Source organism: Apodemus sylvaticus, chromosome 3 (genome assembly GCF_947179515.1).
Source record: "Apodemus sylvaticus chromosome 3, mApoSyl1.1, whole genome shotgun sequence".
NCBI classification, from domain to species: Eukaryota; Metazoa; Chordata; class Mammalia; order Rodentia; family Muridae; genus Apodemus; species Apodemus sylvaticus.
This window is the reverse complement of record NC_067474.1, coordinates 28,482,803-28,498,379: the sequence shown is the minus strand read 5'-3', so window position 1 is coordinate 28,498,379 and position 15,577 is coordinate 28,482,803. Positions and strand designations below refer to the sequence as shown.

The 15,577-nt window shown below is 41.0% G+C and overlaps 1 pseudogene; it reads left to right on the top strand.

Annotated features, from left to right (window-relative positions):
* Positions 1–10,728: 10,728 nt before the first annotated feature.
* LOC127679770 (40S ribosomal protein S2-like) lies at positions 10,729–11,592 on the top strand (annotated as a pseudogene).
* Positions 11,593–15,577: the final 3,985 nt, after the last annotated feature.

The window sequence follows — 15,577 nt, the reverse complement described above, 5'->3', positions numbered from 1 at the left end:
TGTTTCTGCCTTACAGGCCCCACCTAGGGAGTGTTTGGCTTTAAAAAAAAAAAAAAAAAAAAAAAAAAAAAAGGTTTTTGACTTATCCAGGTGTGGGTTAAAATGCAGTTCAAATCTATGAAAGGTCAAGGAGGCTATAAAAGCATTAACATTTGGCCTGTCTACTCCCTATAAAATTATTGTAAATTTAAAGGGTTGGTTTTTTGCTTTACATTCTGATAATTATAAAAGCATTTGCTTCTAATTTTAAAGAGACAACAAAACAATTTCATTAGAAAGTTTTGCCTCAAGGAATGGCTAACAGCCTTATGTCTTGTGAGAAAAAGTGTTTTGTCTCTGTTTCAATACTAGAAGTTAAGATCTTAAAATTTTCAGTGTATAATGTTCATAGAATGTTTGTTACAGGCCCTTGCTCCTATAGACTTTTAGAATTTTTAGGTAAATGGCTTTCAAAAGTTGTTAGGATATATTAATTGGCTTTATCTTATATTTACCTCATTTTAAGCTTGCCACAGAAGGTCTTAAACCTCTGTTTTCAAGGTAGGAAACATTTGTTCCTTGCTTCAAGCAACAATCAAATTTATTATTAATGGTTGATCTATTACATGGCAAGCATTTTTAGGCAAAATTAATAATTGTTATCCAAAAGATAATTTGTACTATCAGATCACATGTTTATTCCTTTAAGTTTCTCCCTGCTTCAACACAGATACCTGAATTGGGTGCTATAGCAGCTATTTTTAAGATGTTAAAGGTCAAGCTTTTAATAGTATATATATATATATATATAGCTCATGGTTTTATAATTGCTTAAAATTGGTCCATTTTTAATACTGCTAATTCTTAATTTCTACAGTTTGTACAAATGTGATTCAAATTTCTAAGAACAAAGGATATGTTCTCTAAATGACTGTCCTTTAGGTATTTGAAATAATTTTATATTTTGTGCACATCAAATTGTAAAGATTTGTTCTTGATGTCCTCAATTTCTACCTCTACCACGTAATGGTGTTAATCCTAGAGGACTTAGTTATTACAGATAAATGATATTCATATTTCTAATTTAAAAGATTAAAAAAATATGTACATGTGACTAATGATTCATTTTTAGGCTGTCTAGTTGCAACTGCTCTAACAGAAAAAGCAACTATATTTTATATAATTACATAGTTATTGCCTATGTTATGGGTTATACTTTGTGTTCCAACTTAAATTAATAAAACAATATCTTCTTGGAAGAAAGAAGAGAGGGGAAATCGTGTCCCTGTACATATAATTTAAATTATGCTTACATGTTTTTAAGAAAATTTTAAAATTTTAAAATTTAGATGCCAAGAAACTCCTTGCTAAATGTATATGACATCTTGTAATTAGACATATTGATGTCTAGGTGAAATGAAGGAATTCACTTACTAACATATGCCATGATCCTGATTTAATATTGGGGGAGAAGGCATGTCCTCTGTTTTTTCCACAGAATGCTGCAGAAGATATGCTGACTGTGCTTGCTGAATGCCCAGACCATGGTAACATAAGAGCTATATTGGATATATGTTCTTGACTTACCTCAATTGTTAAATGTCCCAGGTTAGATAAATTGCCTAGCTTCAAGCTTTTAGACTTTGTGGGACAGAACATGGAGACTGTTATGCTAGCTTAGGAAAAATTAATTAGAAGAGTTAAAATGACTCTTCTCCTTATTGTGCTCAGCTGACTCAACCATAGACTGGTCTAGAAATAATTCCAATATTGAAGATTCCAATTTTGAGGATGGCTAACAATCTTCAGCCAGCTGTGTTAATTTAACATATAGTCTCCACTTTTCCTGAGAAGTAACAGCTTAATTCTTGATTCACAAGGCTACCTCTCCCACCTCAGAGGCCAAGCCTTGGGTCCTTAAAGTTGTTAATTTACAACTGAATTGGATACTTCTGGGACAAGTTAATCCTATTCCACCTTTAACTCTTGACCTTGTCTGTTAAGCAGACTGGCTGTCTCCACCCAGGCTCACCTGGATGGAGAGATTACATGTCTGTTAAAGACACTTGCAGACCCCCCTGGCTTCAAAACTTACACAAGTGGATCTCCAAAGAGGGAGCCACATAGAACTCAGATCTATGTGTGTTTGTTTTTGAACAAACATGGGTACCAGCGAGACGTGCGAGGCAAAGCACTGCATGGGGAGGTGAATTTCTGCTTCTGAGTCCCCAGGAAGTACACCTAATTGCATAGGGGTTAACGTCGAGAGGCTGTCCTTAAAATAATAAGGGAGCCTATTACCCCTCCTCTGAAAAAGACGTTATACAATATTTAAGAGGAATTACGGTCAATGCTTCCCCTCCTGGTTAAGGCCCGCCTTCTTATGAAGGATATTTATCCACTTGTTTTCTACCTCCTCGTGTTCAAATTAATAAAAAAAGGGAGGACATGTACAGAGCCATATTGGGGCAATCTTGCACTTGGTCAGAGTTTGACTTTGGTCAAGGTTAACTTCTCCCAGTTAGCCAGGATCCTGCTCCACCTAGGGTGGAGTGCACGTAGTAAAGGTCAAGTTCATTGTTCTTCCTGGTATAGGGATTCCTGAATTAAACAGGTGACCCACCCAGCTGCCGGAGCAGTCAAGACGAAGACCTCCAAGAGAAGCTAGACAACTTCCACCGGAACTCAGCCTGGAGTCTGGGGGGAAGGGTTTGCCCGAACTGTTATAAGGTCTGGCGCCATTAAAGTTTACGGCTTTGATCAGTGAACATTGACTTAGCCGTACGGTCTTTTCGCCGCTCTTCCCTATGACCCCAAAATTCTCTCAACAGGTAACCCAGTTTACATGTAGCTGCTGGCGGCTACACCCTTTCCAATTTAATATGTCTATTACTGTTGTCACTGTTTGCATCTTGTTTAGACAGACATATTGTTGAGGAATCATGGGTGTAGCTTCCCTGGCATTTCTAAGAGATACAATTTCACTGGTCCTCTGGGTTCTACAATTTCCCTACCCCCTCTTCTGACATGTTCCCTGTCTTAGTTACAGTTTCTATTACTGTGAAGAGACACCATGACCAAGGCAACTCTAATACAGGAAAACATTTAATTGGGGCTGGCTTAGAGTTTCAGAGGTTCAGTCCATTGTCATCATGGTGAGAAATATGGTAGCAGCATGCAGGCAGACGTGGTGCTGGAGAAGGAACTGAGAGTTCTGCATCTTGAGCTGCAGATAGCAAATGGAGACTGGCTTCCACATTGGGCAGAACTTGAGCATAAGAGACCCCAAAGTCCACCCTGCCCACTTCTTTCAACAAGGCCAAACTTACTCCAGAAAAGCCTCGTCCCCTCCTAATAGAGCATCTCCCTCCTAATAGAGCATCTCCCTATGAGCCAAGCATTCAAACACACGAGTCTATGGGCGCCATCCCTATGCAAACCACCATAGTCCCTGAGCCTGGGGTACAGAGGTTGTGTTGTATATTGGTGGAGTTTGTAGCCCTTAGGACTGGGCACTCCACTACCCATTCCCTATATTTTGACCATTTGTGGTTTTATGTGATGACCTCTGTCTCCTGCAAAGAGAGGCTTCTTTTTTATTTTATTTTATTTTATTTTATTTTATTTTATTTTTGAGACAGGGTTTCTCTGTATAGCCCTGGCTGTCCTGGGACTCACTCTGTAGACCAGGCTGGCCTCGAACTCAGAAATCTGCCTGCCTCTGCCTCCCAAGTGCTGGGATTACAGGCGTGCGCCACCACTGCCTGGCTAAAGAGAAGCTTCTTTGAGGAGGGATGAGAATTACATTCATCTATGGGTATAAGGATTAGTATTTAGAATAAAATTTGGAATGAGCCTGGTCTAAAAAGCAGAGCTGGCTTGTTACCCACTGAGATCCATGACCTCACTAGCTGAAAGCAGTTGGTTAGGTTTCCAGTAGCAGGTATGATTTCCCTGTTGTTAAGTGGGCCTTAACTCCAGTCATATTTCTAATGCTGTAGAAATACTGATCCTAAGGTCCTATTCCCTAATTGGTTCTTGATTGATCAATAAAGATGCCCAGGGCCAACTGCTGGGTGGAACAAAAGAGGCAGGACTTCCGAGTCTCTGCAGGTAAGATAAGGGATGCAGGTAGAGGAAAGGGGATTTCTCCATACTTCAGGAGGAGAAAAGTTTAACCATGTGAGATCTAAGACAGAACGACCATAGGCTGCTTCTCCAGGTGGGAGATTAGAAATACAACTAAGCTGAGTTTTGGGTTGTCAAACAAGGAGAAGGTAACTGGAACAGTAAGCTAAGGGTAGATTTAGGGTGCTGAGCTAAGAGCACTGGGAAGGGCACAGTAGCCACAGAAGCACCCAGCAATTGAGCCAATAAGGCAGGTTGAAATTGAGCTACTTGTGTGTCTGCATTTTTCATCTGTGGATCCAATATTCTCTGGGCAGGGGCTGTTATTGCTGTCCACCTGGAGCGTAAAGCAAGGCAGTAGGAACTATGTGCAACAGCTTAACATCAAGATATGAGCACCACAGTTGCACCTTTTGGAATATTTTACAGTGCCAGTCATTGTTGTGGTTCCTAGACATCACTTCTGGGTAGGGACTATTCATTGTTTCTCCTCATTTGGCAGCTTGTATAGCGGCCCCCTGGTACTATAAAGGCTAGTCCTTGAGGAGGAAGTAGCCATATGTCTTTTATTCACAATTTATCTCCAATGTCTAACACAATGTATAGCACATTAACAAGCAATTTCTATTTGCCAGACAAATAAGGAAATGATTGAATAAACAAATACTGTATAATCCTAGAGTCTTAATAAAAGTCTTCGGCATGAAAAAGTCTAGAGCAGATCTTGGGATATAGCTTAGCTGTTAAAGGACTTACTCACCATGTACCAGGCCCTGGGTTCACTCCACAGTATCACATAAACTGAGTGAGGTGGTGCACTGTTGTAATCGGAGGCAGCAGAAACAGAAAGCAGTTCAAGGCCAGCCTCGACTATGTAACAGGTCTCAGGCCAGCATGGACTATGTGATGAGATCCTGTCTTAGGGTAAGAGTGGGGGTGCCCCCTGTATTGTATAAGATGGCTGAGACATCTTGGGATCATGCAGTCCTTCTGTAACCTGTCTCAGCCTTAAAGTATCCCTGAGACTACAAGTGTATACCACTGTGCCTAGATCATTTCATGATTTAAAAAAATCCTGTATTGCATGGGCATATGTGCATATATGCAGGCAAGTACCCACAGAGATTAGAAGCATTGGGTCCCCTGGAACTGGAGTTATCGGTAGCTGGGATCCACCTGTCAGGAAATAGAACTTGGATCCATTTCAAGAGTAGTATGGGCTCTTGAATGTTGAGCCATCCTTGAGGCCTTTCATAACTTTTTAAATGAAGATGACAGTATTGCCATTTAACTTAACATGTTTTAATTGTTGCATGTATTTATTATCTCTACAACTATAGTTGCACCTATAGAGTGATACATTTGAAGAATGTTTCCCCTTTTACTTCACCATAAATCAATCCAGAAAGTTATCTTTCTTTACTTTGTGATATGGCTTCCCCATTCAACTTAGAACTTATTTGAAGCTAATGGCAGTTACTTCTTTACTGTAAAAGTTCGTAGATCTATGAAGGTTGCATTTACAGTAATACCAAATCAGACAAAAAAGTCTTAAATCAGCATCACTTCACTCTAGTTTCAAGATAACACCATGGTTTATGATTACTCAATAAAGTTAAGTAGCACTTGCAAATTCATAATATTCCATTTTTATGACAGGTAGCATCTTTATTCACAAGAGAAGCTAATACATATAATAAAAGGTTTTGTTCACACAAGAGATGTGACATATAATGTAACTAAACTGCTACCCCAGTTATTTGCTACATAACAGACCACACCCAAAGCTTTACAAGTGTGGCTGGTTGTTCATGACTGTAGGTTGGTTGGGTGACTATTTGGTCAGACTTGCATCAACTTGGCTAGCTAAGCTTTGCTGGAAATTTTGCCCATAGCTGGTTTCAGCTGGGACATCTAAGGTGGTTGGACATCTCCTCACAATTCTCATGTGCCTGCTAGTATTAAAGCTCTACTCCAAGAGGAAGCCAAAGTGACAGTGCAGAGTTTCAAACGCTGTCACTTTTACCACATGCTTTGGCTCTAGGTTGGACAACTAGTGATTTCCCTTCCTCTTTGAAGTTACAAGGCCAGTGGAGGAATAGGCACTGTTTCTTGGTAGAAGAACCAGCAATCACATCACAAAGGGGCGTGGAACATAAGAAAACAGGATTGTTGAAAGCCATTGTATAGTTATATGACTGTTTACCCTTTTTTTTTTTACAATGGTCTGTGTCTTGCTTTATGAAAAGACAATAGATTCCAACTTGAGAAATTTTGCTGTGTCCATATTATGTTTTGAAAGTCCTTAAAGAAACTAACATGGAGAATTCATTAGTCCCATTTTCAAGGTATAGAAGTGGGAACAGTGGAACATTTATGCAAGAATTCATTTATGATTTAAGGAGCTAGTGCCATCTCCAGATTGGATCTGCTATAGAAGCTGGTTTAGCTCTGTCTATGTATTGCATGTGACCTATTTTTTGGTACTTTGTACCATTTCTTAGACCTCTGTAAGTCCCCAACAGCCAGGTAGTCTGTCCTGTAGTCAACTTCTAGTCTCAAAAATAAATAAATAAAAATAAATAAATAAATGTTTTTGCTTTTGTTTTTATTTTTAAATGAAATATTTAATATTTTTTATTTTTGTTAGTTTGTTTGGCACCAGTTTTCTGGTGGTACTCTGTTATAGCAACAAAAAATAAACTAAAATTACCCAAATCTACTTTGTACATTGTGTCACTTAAGTCAAATCCAGGTCCTTATAGAGCTCTTTGATATAATTCCACATGTTCAGCCCCTTGGATAGAGCAGAATTCTGAAACGTACTAGGGAACAAGTTACTGGTCCCTTGCATATAACAGTATAGGATTCTCCTCCATTGTGATACAATTCTGCATGTCCTGGTATTCCATTTTCTGTCTGCCACTTCCCCTCACTCTTGGCTTCCCAGTGAATCCATGCTTTCTGTAAGATGTGCTTCCTGTTGACAGCTGAGTAGCTTTTTCAGCCTGCCTTCTGCCAAAAGAGAGTTGGAATCACAAAGGCCTCTTTACATTTGATACTGTCTCTTTAAGTCCATATTTATATAATTTCATTGAGTGTAAAATACCCTCTATAAGCTCATGTGCTTAAATCCTGATTCCCAGCTGATGGTGTTTTTTGAGAATGCTGTTGCATATTTAGGAGGTGGCGCCTTGTTGGAAGAATGAGCCACTGGGGGTGGAACTTGATGTTTTATAAACTCATTCTATTTCCTGTTCACCTTCTTGTTGGAAGCAAGAAGAGATCCTTGCATGCACACATCACTAGGGAAACCAGGAATGTTAAGCATGCAGGATTGTCCTTTGAAAGGAAAGGCTGTATAACCTGTTTTTTTCCCATCCTGAAGGCTAGGAATTGGAGGTGAATAACAGCCTGGTGATTTGTGTTATCGACCATAGCAAGCTTCCACAAACAGGACCAGAAGAGGCAAGTAGTCTAAATGACTCTTCCATTATCTGTATAGCTAGGAGCTCCCCCAAGCACTCCCAAGAACTGGTCATTTGACTAGTAGCTCATATGACCCTTGTGTTATCAGTTTGACAGAGACCAGGCTAGATCCTCCCCGGAGCCCTTAAACTAATACATGTAGCCTATCTCTAGAAACCATCTTCTTGGAAAAAAAAAGGCACATACTTTGGGCTGAGTTTCAATGTAATTGTGCCCCCTTGTGCACCAGGAATTGTATTTCATCAGGAAAAAAGTTTCCCCTCAAATTGTACTGTTTAAATATGATGACAATAAATCTCCTGACATTAGACTCCTAAAGTTTAATCCAACCTGGCTAACTCAGGCTGAATTGACTTTTCCTTCTTGCCTATCCATGGATCTTTATGCTACTTACTGGTCATGATGCCTTTAGGGACCGGACACCCTCTGCTTCCTGACTTCAATGCAGTGTAGTCACATTGTAGCCTGTTGCCATGCTTTCACTATCCTGATGACTGTATCCCCTTGACAGGTAACAAAGTAACCACTCTCTCCTTTAAGTTGCTTCTTGTCGGGCAATTTGTCACAAGAATGAGAAACATATTCTCAGTACCAAAAAGTATTATTGAAAGTGGGATCATTGTTGTGATCAACCTGAATATATGGTTTTTAGGCTTTGGAACTTGTTTGCAGGAGAAATAAGGTAGACTTTGGAACTTCAGGCTAAGAAGAAAAAGTCCTGAAATGAAGTCAACAGAGTTTAATGGGCTATTCTCATTGGAATTTGAAAGCCCTCAAGGCTACAAAGACTGTAAATAGTAGAAGGCTGGTTCCCCAGGTTTCAGACAGCAACAAAGACTCTTTCAAGAAATGATGTAGGCTATTCCTGCCGACCTGGCATGAGAACCAGAGGGAGGTTTAATGTTCGGGCGGAAGGGACTATTTTGCTTGGCAGAGGGACTTTTGAAGCAGTGCAGTAAGCAAGCTGGGGACTGGCTATTGCTCTCCACTGTATGTCTAACTTTATAGCCCATCCTCGATTCTTAGTCAGTCTTTGCTTTCTGAGGGAAGTAATTTGCCCAGCCTTCTTCTGATATCAAGTCTTTCATGCCCATTCTCTTGGCTTCCCTTACATGACATATCCCAGAACTCTAAACCAAAACTAACTCTTTATCCTTAGGTTGCTTCTGCCGCGAATTCTTATTTTATCATAAGAATAGAAAAGTAGCTGGGCGGTGGGGGCACACACTTTTAATCCCAGCACTTCGGAGGCAGAGGCAGGCAGATTTCTGAGTTCGAGGCCAGCCTGGTCTACAGAGTGAATTCCGGGACAGCCAGGACTACACAGAGAAAGCCTGTCTCAAAAAAAAAAAAAAAAAAACAAAAAACAAACAAACAAAAAAAAAAAAAGAAAAGAAAAAGAAAAAGAAGTAAGACAAATATCCGCAGGATACTCAAATTCCATCTAACAGGGGTCCCACACGTGACAGGATTTTTCCTGTTCAATCAGACTAAAATATTAGGGCAGCAGGAGGCCTGTGATTGGACAGGGAAAGGGAAGGGGAGGCAAAGCTAAGAATTGCAGAGACAGAGAACATCTCAGGGAGAAAGGAAAAGGCCAAGATAGAGGAAGACAGACAGGAGGAAGAACCTGAACTGGTGTGGCCTTAGATAGCCACAGGTAGTTATGATACCATAAGGTTAGAATAATTAGTATAAAGTTTTTATCATTATTAATTGGTTCTGAAATTATTGTATTGACATCTTATAAATTGAGAAATTTTTTGACACATAAATCTGATTGGTTAATCACATGCTTCAAGAGTTTTGATTTACTTGGTTAGTGGAATGTGGGACCTCTGGTTGCAGGGGTTTATGGCTGAGAAGGAACTAGCCACTCCTGGTACTAGCAAGCCAGAGCTGGGAACACAACAATCAGACGCTGGGAAGCCTGCTGGTCCAGCCCCTCTGGGGAGTTCACAGGATGAGAGAATCAGGGGCATGGGGAATTGGCGGTTTCATTTTTAAATATTTCCTGTGGCAGGAGAGAGAATCTATTATTTACTTTGCAGACATAACACCTGTCAATAAAAAGCTATGGCTAATGAGCTAAAGTAGGAAATAGAGCTGAACTAGGAAATAAGTTCTAGGAGAGAGAGAAAGGAAGTCTGGAAAACAAGTGCAAGGGATTCCTCCAGATAAAGAGGAAGATGGCTAAATAAACCTGACAAGAGGTAACTAACCAGTAGAGGAACTTAGACTAGAATAAACTAGATTACTAAAATATGAGCTAGTCAGGCAACAGAGCCAAGGTTATTGGCTTAGGCATTTGCCTAAGACTTTATAGAAATAAATCTCAGATTTGTTATTTCTGTAAACAAAGTGGATGGGAGGAAAAGAATAGTTACATGGAATTCTTGTATAGCTAAGGAAAATTTCTGTATCACTCCAAGTTTCTTGAAGGTCACCTTCCATATGAATTTTACCATGAGGCCTTCATTCCCATTGTGAACCTGCTACTGTTGAAAGATTGTTTCAGACCCTATATATTTCCTTTAAAGTCTATTACAAATGTTGCTCCTTTAGTTCACTTCAGTGGTAGGCAAAATAGTGCCAACGATATCTTCAATCAAACCCCCAAGATCTTGTATCTGTTTTATCTCACCAAGAAAAAGGGCACGTTGCAGACCTACAGACAAGAAGTCTGATCTGAATGGCCTCTCCAGGCCAAGTCTAACCATGTGAGTCTTTAAAGGCTAATCACCTTTTCCAGCCAAGGTCAGATTCCCCAGAAGAGAGCTGAGGAAAGTGAAGAGACACAGTCTACCACTGCCAGCTTAGAAGATGGGAGAAGACTGGAGAATAAGGGTAGCCTTTGCAAGTTAGGTTTGACCTTCAACTAATGACAGCAAGGAAGGACACAGGGTCTATGCTTACAAAGAACCGGACTCAGCAAAGCACAAGTGAGCAAAGAACAAAGTTTCGCCCCAGCCCTCGGAACACCTTGTGTTTACCCAACAAAGTCATGTGGGACTTTCACTCAAAGTAGGAAATCTATATTATTTAAACTGCTCTAATTTTGGTAATTTGGGGATGCCAATAGAAGGGGGGGTGGGGGGGTGGGGGGGGTGGGGGGGTGGGGGGGAGGGGGGCGGGGAGGAGCCCAGGATTAGCCGTGGCGGCTTCTGCGGAGGATTCGGCAGCGGTCTTAGGGGCAGGGACCGTGGTCGAGGCCGAGGCCGCGGGGCTCGTGGAGGTAGAGCTGAAGACAAGGAGTGGATCCCCATCACCAAGCTGGGCCGCCTGGTTAAGGACATGAAGATCAGTCCTTGGAGGAGATCTACCTGTTCTCCCTGCCCATTAAAAAGTCTGAGGTCATTGAGTTTTTCCTGGGCGCATCCCTAAAGGATGAGCTTCTGAAAATAATGCCAGTGCAGAAGCAGGCTGGCCAGAGGACCAGGTTCAAGGCATTCGTCGCTATTGGGGACTACAATGGTCACAATGGTCTTGGTGTTAAATGCTCCAAGGAGGTCGCCACTGCCATCCGAGGAGCCATCATCTTGGCCAAGCTCTCCATCGTCCCTGTGTGGAGAGGCTACAGGGGGAACAAGATTGGCAAGCCCCACACGGTTCCGTGTAAGGTGACAGGCCGCTGTGGCTCTGTGCTGGTGCGTCTCATCCCTGCCCCCAGAGGCACTGGCATTGTCTCTGCTCCTGTGCCCAAGAAGCTCCTGATGATGGCCGGTATAGATGACTGCTACACATCAGCCAGGGGCTGCACTGCCACCCTGGACGACTTTGCCAAGGCCACCTTTGATGCCATCTCCAAGACCTACAGCTACCTGACCCCCGACCTCTGGAAAGAGACCGAGTTCACCAAGACTCCTTATCAGGAGTTCATTGATTATCTTGTGAAAACCCACACCAGAGTCTCTGTTCAGAGGACCCAGGCTCCAGCTGTGGCTACCACATAGGGGTTTTTATACAAGACAAATAAATGAATTAAGTCTGAAAAACAAAAAACAAAAAAACTGGCAATTTTGTATGTAATTAAGCATTGTGACAATACTGTTGGCATGAAGGATATATGTCAGGCACACTTCAGTCTTAAGCTTCCTGAGAAAATTATGTTTATATCTTATAATTAAAAGAGATTTTTGTTTGTTTACGGTATGATTTCACTATGCTGTAGCCCAGGCTGGCCTGGAACTTACTATGTATGGTAATAAACACTGAATGCCAAATATATGAGATTTAGAATCACATATGAAACAAGCCAGTGGTCCCTGAAGTAAAAATTTCTGTTTCCTTTGGAGACTCAGTTGTATCATGTGATGTTTTTTCTAGAAACTGTATTATGAGGCAATGTTTCTGCTGAAGCAAACATGTGAAAGGGTAATTTTGCTGAGGACAGACAAGTGGTGTTTTTCTAAAAGCAGCCTGGGAACAGGGCATGTGATGTTTAGCAAAAGCAGATACTTGAATAAACATGTGATGTTTAAAAGGGGTATAAATATAACCCAACACACAGAGGACAACAGTGTGTGGTATTTGCTCACCTTGCCACTCATTGCTAGTCAGTGTTTGTCATGACTTCATAGAGAAAAACACACCAAAGAATGTCTGGTGGTATTCCTGTGGCTTCTTGCCCTAGTTGGCTGAGTCTCATGGTTTCTTCTACCTCAGCCTGCCATTGCTGATTCACGAATAGTGTTTGTGAGTGGATTGAGCTGTAGCTGCTGATTTGCATGAGCTACACTACTGACATCCTGATAACACAAATTGGATTTTGCTCCAAAGAACTATTTCTAAACAGGTCCACACGCTCATTTGCCCTATTAACCTTTCCTTTCCACCACCTCTGGGTGTGTGGTAGGCTAGAAGAGATGGCTCAGCGATTAAGAGCACTGGCTGCTCTTCCAGAGGTCCTGAGTTCAATTCCCAGCAGCCACATGGTGGCTCACAACCCTCTGAAATGGGATTTGATGCCCTCTTCTGCTGTGTCTGAAGACAGAGTCAGTGTACTCATATACATTTTTTTAAAAATAGGTTTTAAAAAATATAAGCCTACAGGGCACACATCTGAGGGGTCGTTTTGATTGTTTTAGCCACTGTGAAAGCCTGTGGAGTAGGTTCATTGATGTATAACCTAAAGCGAGTGGTCCAGATATCAGGAGAGCCTAAGGAGGTGAGGGCGGCGGTGGTGGCGGTGGCGGTGGCAGCTATTCACAGGCATTTGAACCTAAATTCTCAAGCCCTTCAACACAGACTGATGAACAGTGGATTTATAGGAACCCTTATAGCCTTTGGCACCAGATTCAAATTACTGAGGCACTAAACCTAGTGGACTGATCAACTACCATGTTCTCAGCCTTTCATGAAGATATACACTGCTAGGCAACCCACACCGTATTGTGTAAGCTAATCTAATAAATCCTACTTTAATATAGATTCATTCTATTTGGTTCTGTTTCTTTAGAGAGTTCTGACCAATACACAGTCTAACTGTGGCTGACCTTGAACTCATTTGTTCTGTTAAGACAGCAAAATGCTAGGATTGTAGACATGTGCCGCCACACCTTGCTCACAAGAATTGTTAGGAAGAAATTTTTTTATAAAGTATTTAACTTTATAATCAGATTTTTTTTACTTGCAAATTTGATTTTTTTTTTTTTAAATTTACCACTTGACCTCTTTGATAGTGTCTCCATATAAATGCCCTCAATCTGGTTAACATTCCTGTTGGTTATTTGTTGACTTCATTGTATTCTCAAAATCTTTAGCAACACTTGTAAAGTGGAGTTGGGACTGTCTCTGATTCTGTTGCATGCCAGGGATCCCCTTTCCCTATCTGGACTGCCTGGTTGGGCCTCAGTGGGAAAGGATGCCCCTAGTCCTGCTTGGATGTCCTGAATGTTGCAGGATGGGGGTGGGGTGGGGTTTACCCTTCTCTGAGGGTAAGAGATGTGACTAATGGGGGAGGGGTTTGTGAATTAAGCTAAAAAATTGTAATGCGAGACAAGGAGATATAACATTTGTTTATATATAACCCACTCAAATACAGTTCTAAAAGCACCTATATTATTTTGACATTAAAAAAAAATTTGTGCCAGGTGGTGGTGGCACACACCTGTAATCCCAGCACTCTGGGAGGCAGAGGCAGGGTGATTTCTGAGTTTGAGGCCAGCCTGGTCTACAGAGTGAGTTCCAGGACAGCCAGGGCTGTACAGAGAAACCCTGTCTCGGAAAAACCAAATATATATATATATATATATATATATATATATATATATATATATATATATATATATATATATATATATATATATAGTGTCCTATGCCTATAATCTCAGTAGTACAGAGGTGGATGCAGGTTAATTAGGAGTTTAAGGTCATCTTCAGCAATATGAAGAGTTCAAGGCCAGTTGGGCTATATGAGGCCTTGACAAAAAAATAAAAAAATGAGGTCCATTAAAAACCAGAAAGTAACAAAATGAGGCCCAGTAAAAAAAAAATGGTACTTTGTGTTGATTGACATGCATATGATCCAAGTGACAGTAATAATACATTTCATGAAAATTCAGGTTTTGATTTGAATTTTCATTTGTTTAGTAGAGGTTCTTATCTTACCTGCTTTGACGAATCGGCCTGCATTTGAAAGACCTAACACAATAGCTCCTTAAAACTTCTCCAGGACACCATTAAAAATAGGTTTTTCTTTTGTATAAAGAAGAATGAGCTAATGTAGCTGTGACTGAATAATCCTCTCTCCTCCAAATTGCCTCAGCCCCATGCTGTATGCATTTAAAGGAAGGGCACTCAGGGTGTGCTAAAGTTGATGAGATAATAAAGGTGGAGTCCTAATTGAACAGAATTTGTGTGTGTGTGCATGCATGTGTGTATGTGAGTGTGCGACTGCATGTGTGTGTGTAGTGGGGAGTTACATCTACCTGTTTGTGTGCACGCATGTGTGTAGGTATCAATTACAGGAGTCAATTGTCTCTGGGGATCAAAGTCAGGTCCTCAGGCTTCCTGCTCAGCATCTTTTCAGCCATCTCTCCGGCTTCAATTAGCATTCCTTTAAGAAGAGGCTCGGGGTGCTAATTAGCCTACTCTCTCTTCAGGCTTGGGAGGGATGCCACTTACAGATACAGTTAGATAACTGCGGCCACCTTCAGGTCGGGAAGAGAGCTTTCACCTGTCTCAGAACCAGCGAGCTACCTTTTATCTTGGTGCTTCCACCTCCAGAACTGTGAGAAAATACAACGAATTTTGTAAGCTCTGCAATCTGTTTTCTTTTTTTATGGCAGCTCAATCTGAACAATACATCCCAAAAAGTAAGATTAACATTACAAATATTTTTTCACTGGGGCAATGATGAGGCTTGTCTTTAATCCCAGCACTTGAGAGGCAGAGGCAGGTGGATTTCTTAGTTCTAGGCCAGTCTGGTCTACAGAGTGAGTTCCAGGACAGCCAGAGCTACACAGAGAAATTCTGTCTCGAAACAAACAAACAAACAAACAAACAAACAAACAAAAAACAATTTTTTTCCAGTCCAGATCAAACTCAGAACTTCACATATTCTAGGTAAGTCTAACAACTCCATCCCCAGTCCCAATGCAACTTTAAAAACAAAATCCATTTGCCCCTTTGAGGCCTACATGCAGACTATCATAGAGAGGTCCACACACATGAATTGTCGAGAAAAGCCTATTGAGAAAAGGAGGTAGTTAGCAAGTATTATACTGTCCTTCCCTGTGATTTCCCACTCTGCTTAAAAAAACCTGTCACCCCTTTAGAAGCTGGCACTGCCTGCATTTCCTAACAGATTTTGAATCACAATTTGGGCTTATTTTCTTCTTTTCACTTTCTCTTGTGTTATTGAGCCCTTAAATAAGTCATCTCTGAGTATTTAACCAGGTGTCTGCTTCCCAGCATTGCAGAATCTTTGTGCCATTTTACAACTCATTTTTTTTCAGCAAATGTTTCTTGAGCACTTTCT